Source organism: Ixodes scapularis, unplaced genomic scaffold, assembly GCF_016920785.2.
Source record: "Ixodes scapularis isolate PalLabHiFi unplaced genomic scaffold, ASM1692078v2 ptg000597l_1___fragment_1__unscaffolded, whole genome shotgun sequence".
NCBI classification, from domain to species: Eukaryota; Metazoa; Arthropoda; class Arachnida; order Ixodida; family Ixodidae; genus Ixodes; species Ixodes scapularis.
This window is the reverse complement of record NW_024610006.1, coordinates 2,046,579-2,052,272: the sequence shown is the minus strand read 5'-3', so window position 1 is coordinate 2,052,272 and position 5,694 is coordinate 2,046,579. Positions and strand designations below refer to the sequence as shown.

The 5,694-nt window shown below is 43.8% G+C and overlaps 1 long non-coding RNA gene across 2 annotated transcripts; it reads left to right on the top strand.

Moving 5' to 3' along the window:
- Positions 1-395: 395 nt before the first annotated feature.
- Positions 396-4,619, top strand: LOC121834141. 2 transcript variants are annotated; one of them, XR_006077076.1, is made up of 3 exons: positions 396-450; positions 1,128-1,399; positions 4,560-4,619. It is a non-coding gene; the product is annotated as an uncharacterized LOC121834141 (long non-coding RNA). The 2 variants fall into 2 exon arrangements; XR_006077077.1 differs by lacking the exon at positions 4,560-4,619 and adding an exon at positions 2,212-2,257.
- The last annotated feature ends 1,075 nt before the right edge of the window (positions 4,620-5,694 follow it).

Sequence of the window (5,694 nt, the reverse complement as noted above, 5' to 3'; positions counted from 1 at the left end):
CCGGTGCAAACCTGCCAACTCTTCCGAATTTTTTGTAAAATGTATGAATTGGGACTAATTCTACGATTTTACGAATCTTGCTTCAAATTTTACGAAAAAAAGATACTTTTTTCATTTCTATTTTTTTTAACATTTTTTTCGTAAAACCGTTGCTGGCGGTACCTCACACTGCCACAAGAGGGCGACAGGTGCCGTCCACGGCAGCGTTGTGGTTTTTACTATCCGTCTATCCGGGGGCCACATATCCAAAATCAATCCAAAGCCCAAAGCCTTTGTTTGTGTGTTTGGCGGCGCATGTTGGTTTGGCGTGTTCAGACGTGGTTGGGCCTCTGTTTCGGCCAGTTTCGAGGCGAGAAGTGCAGCGTCTGTGTTTGTTACACGTGTAATCATAGCATTCCTCTGGTTGCGGTGGCTTCCCGGTGCAATGGCAAATTCCAAACCTAAAAAGAGGTACTTTCAGGTGTTCTTGAAGTCCTACACGTCGGAATTCCAGTGCTTTGTGCGGTCCAAAAAGGAGAGAAGTTTGGATTCTGTAGCACGTGCACGTGTAACGTAAGCGTTTTGCACGGTGACAAGGCTGACATTAAGCCTTGCCACCTTGCGAAACAGCCCCCCCCCCCCCCCCCCCCCCCCCGCAATTGCGTGAGTTTTACGAATTTTAATGTCCACAGGTTGGCAGGTATGCCGGTGGAGGCGCGAGTGATGGGCCGTCCCTAAACGCGGAGCAAGAAAAATTATTATTTTTTGTGGGGACGGATTTCTCTCGAGGGGGCGGGCGTGCGCCCCCGACAGTGGACGCGCCGCTGTGGGACTTCACGGCTGCAGCAGCAGCTTCGATAAGTACCGTGAATCTCTTGGATCATGAGCAGACACCATGTTGCTTTTTACCTTATTGAACACTAATGTACAAAACAATGTGGTGCGAATGTATTGCCTCGTGGTGTATTCCACGAAAGCTTGGATATCGGGGCTGCAGCACATTTCTAGACCCACTCGGAGACAATAAATCCGTGACATTCGAAAAAAAAAATAATATTGAGTTTAGGGTGCACACTATTAGACACAGGTATAACTAGAAGGGCGGTATAGCGTTGTGGCGTGTTACATAGTTGAATTATATTATGCAGGGGTCTGTGGCTGAAGGCGACATGGCAAAGGGAGGAGAGGAGGAACGTCCTGCGCAAGTGGCATGCCCCCTACCACCGAATGGTACGAACGGTCTGGAGTTGATACGGCACGGGATCTGCTGTCCATTCGGCAGGACCAGCTGGCTGTCCAGCGAGAACTGCTGGCCACACAGCAGGGTCTGCTGGCCACCCAGCAGCAGCAGCTGGCAGTTCAGCAGGAAATGCTGCTCGTGCAGAGAGAGGCAGTCGATGCACTCCGTCGACTTGCAAGCGTAGGTGTTAAGAGAACTGTAGTGTAGTGCACTCCCAATTATTGTTGTTAGGCTGATTTTGGTCAACCCTACTTTAGCCAGTTAAGTTAGAAGGCAGTGTTCTTAGACTCAAACTGAAACCAGATATGATTTGTATGTGTATTTGAAGTGTCCAACAGCGAAGGCTTTATTTTGTTTATTTCAATGAAACCTTCCAGTGCCATAATGCTAATGAAAATTGGCAAGCCTTGAGACAAAATTTTTTCAACTTATTGAAAATTACCATACTGTGCTCGACAATCCGAACTACTACGTCTAAACCGTGGTTCAATAATCCACTTCATCGTTTATCTCATAAAAAGAAAATATGTTTCAGGAGCGCTAAAAAAGGAAATACTTGGCCTAAGCTTGCCACTTGCTCTTCCGAATAAAAAACTATGTTAAAGGGGTGTTAGCACACATTCTTTCTGATAACTCTAAGCAGACATTCTTTCTGCAAACTCTACCTAATATGTTAATAAACAACCCTCGCAAATTTTGGAGATTTGTACTCTGAAATTAATCTAGTGAATAGCTCTTGTAATAACATATTGAATAGTGAATGTGTGAATATTTAAATAGTGCGTTTTCTGATGCTTTCACTATTTCTACACCCATTACTGGAATTTCTCCTGTTATAGAGAATGATTTTCCAATGGATTCAATTGTTATAAACATTCAGGGTGTTTTCAGCGGTATAGAAACCCTCAAAATATCTCCATCATGTGGCATAGAGGAAATCATTACGAAGGCTCTCACTAACACTAAATTTTCATCCGGTCTTTACCTCAAAGATATTTGAGCAGTCCGTGGACACAGGGGTGTTGCCCTCTGACCGGAAAATTAGTAAGTAGGCCAATATCACTCACCTGCCTCTACAAGATCCTCGAGCATGTCATTTACAGGCACCTGATTAACTTCCTGGATTCCTGCAGTTTCTTCACCAATGTGCAGCATGGCCTCTGGAAACGCCTTTCTATTGGGACCCAACTACTTATTATAACTAACGATTTGTTTAAAAATCTTGACACCGGCTTTCCTACTGACGCTGTTTTGCTTAATTTCGCCAAAGTTTTTGCTAAAGTCCCGGACAATCGCATTCTTCTTAAACTTTCTTTCCTAAAACTAGATCCTCATGTTCCTAAGTGGATTGAATCATTCCTTATTCATCGCTCTCAATTCGTTTTCACTAACAGCACATCCTCCTCTTTCTCTCCCGTTTCTTCCGGTGTTCCACAGGAAATTGTGCTTGGGCCTTTGCTCTTTTTAATCTACATTAATGATCTCCCTCTTCACATCTCATCCTCTGTTCATCTTTTCACTGATGACCTGTGCTGTTTATAGACTAATAAAAAACCCATATGACCATGTTGCACTCCAGAACGGCATTTAAGGGGAGACACTGCTCTTTGAAGCAAAATTTTACTAAGAAAACACATTTTTAAAAATGTGTTTTTTGAAGTTTGGCAAGCACTTATCATCTTGTCCTGAAGGATTTTCGACATATTGAATGAGGGCTACAAATATATTAAATAGGCTGTCAGGCTTTTTGTGGGTGCCTTTTAGGCATCCGGCAAAAAATGATTTTGAAACTGGAAGGTTCAAAAGTGTCATAAGTAATTTATAAATCATCCTAGAGCTTTCATTTATACCTTATTGGATTGCACATACCTCTCAGTTCACTGATCTATGTTTATTTTCTGAGCTCAGTATTTTAATTTGCGTTAATCCTTTCCATAATCATTGCAAATTAAATTTTTAATAGTAATAAATCTAATTAGGTTACCTCAAAACAAAGTACATATTTGTAGTCCGATTGTAATGCCAAATAAGCCATGTAAATTTCATTTTATTTGAATCGCAAGTTATATAAAAAAGCTCTTGAAGCAGTGTGTCACACATGGCAGATGTGTCTCAACATTAGCAAATGCACACACCTTTGCTTTACACATTCTTGCTTCCAGCCCTTAAACTCGTTAACATTCAATGGCACTACCATTCTGACTGCTACACAGTAAAAATATCTAGGCGTTCGTTTAACCACTAATATATCCAGGAATGTTCATGTCGACGAGACAATATCATCCTCAAACCGCTCACTCGGTTTTGTTTGTCGCAATTTCAACTCTGCCTTTTCTATCCTTAAACGTCTCCTTTACGCCATGCTTGTTCGCCCTAAACTAGAGTATGCTTCAGCTATCTGGCACCCACATCAGTCTTTTTTTAACTAACGCAAATCGAATCTGTCCAGAATCGTGCTGCTCGATTTATTTTTTCTAATTAGTCTCGCTTTTCTTGTGTCACTGCAATGAAATGTCAATTAGCTCTTCCTGATCTTTCCGTTCGTCGCAGAATTTCCCGTCTTTGCCTTTCCATAAAATGTACTATTCGGAACCATTACGACAGTCTCTCCTCAGCCAGCCCAGCTATATCTCTGCAAGACTCGATCATTCGTGCAAGATTACCCTTCCCAAGACCATTTCAACATTCCCTTCTACCAGAAGCTATTGTAGACTGGAATGGCCTTCCAGATGATATTGTCACCATCACCGATAACGCTAAAATCAGAACTGTACTAACCATGCACTCCCCTCTGTAATGCCCTTCGGGGCCTTGAGGGTAATTCTAAGTAACTAAAGAAACAAATAAATAATATTCCGCCACCAGCGTGTGTTCGTGTAATTATAGGAAACTGGCCTCGTTACTGAAGGACTTGTCACGCGGCAACTCTGCCGTCAGTGTAACTAAAATGCATCATTCGCAAGCGCAGGCAAGAACGCCACCAAGGCAGCTCCAAAGGGGAAAGAGAACAGAGTAAGGGTGGATTTACTCGCCCCACATACGCCTTTGATCAGACTTCTCGACTTCTTTCGTTAACACAGCCATTCTCTTTTCTTCTGTGCTTTAGGAGCACCTAAAATGCCAGTAACTCGTTGTCTACGAGTAATCTAATAAGGTGAATGGTGAAAACTGCTCTGCAACATGACTGCACAGAGCTTACCAAGGTGAAAAGTTGTTTGGCAAAAGTTTCCTATTGTATTGCTTGCAACGCGTCTGAAAACCTCTGGCGTGCTTTTAACTTTACTAATGTGTTGCGTAACAGTTTGCATTTTGTGCATAATGCGCTCCCCTTTTCCTGCAGGCTGTAGAGGGACAAGCAGCAGCAAGTGCGCACCAGTCGTCCGCACTGACTTCGCTAGTGCTTCAGCTCGTCGGTGTGCAGAATCTCCATCCGCCAGCCGAATAAAGTGGGTCTCTATGCTCCATTTCATTTTTGGCACGGGTTACACCACCGTTACTTGAACATCTCAGTTGAAAAACTGCCATAGGTGTCCGCTTTGCAGAATTGTTAAAAGCGAGCAGTCGCAGTCCCGCTGTTCTTGCTGCAGCGGCCATTTTGTAAACTGTGACTAGACCAAACAACATCTGTGCCTCGATGGGCTTCTCAAGCGTGGCACTGCTCCCCATTGTAGCTCGCTGTGGCTCGCGTGTGGTGTCCGCATTTGAAGACCAACTTTCCTTAACTGGTATGTCGTAGTAATCTTAGATTACGCCACAAGTGAACTTGACATGCAGAAAGAAGGAATTTTTATCAATGTAGACTGCTTTGTAACATCTTCCAACTATTCATATTTGTTTATTCAAAGTGTTCAATAATGGCCGAAGTGTCTCACTTGGTGCACTTGTTAGTAACAGGAATACAAAGGATTTCCAGCAAGGAAGCCTAAGGAAGCTCGAGCACTTCTTAAAGGACACGTGCAAAGGACTAATAAAGTTTTTTTAAACAGCCTGGCTGGGAAAAGGAAGTCATAAAACGAATTCACAAGGAAAATAAAAATTTTAAGAGCTATATTCACGGCGCTATACGAATTTGTAGTTGGCGCCGGCGGGCGCTGCGGAAAAGTGGCTGCTAGTTGTCACGTGACTGGTCGCTATTTGTCACGTGGTGCTTCCGCTCTATCGGAAGCTTCCTATGGTCTCTAAAAGTTAGTTATTCATCTTTATTTCAAGTGCAACAAAACACAAAGATTAATCGGTAACTTTTCGAACCCAAAGAAAGCTCCTGAAAAAGCGGAAGCAGACGTTATAGACCTGTGTGCCGGTCAGATGACGGCGGCAGCGCTGCGGGGTAGACAAACTTGCGCGGCGGTGGCGGTGTGGAGAAATGAGTTGACGGCGGCGCACCACGCTCAGCGTGCAGCGGCGGCGTGACTGTGAGTCGACTTTGAGACGGCGCACAGGTCTATCACATGACTTGCGGCGGCTCCCACGGGCGC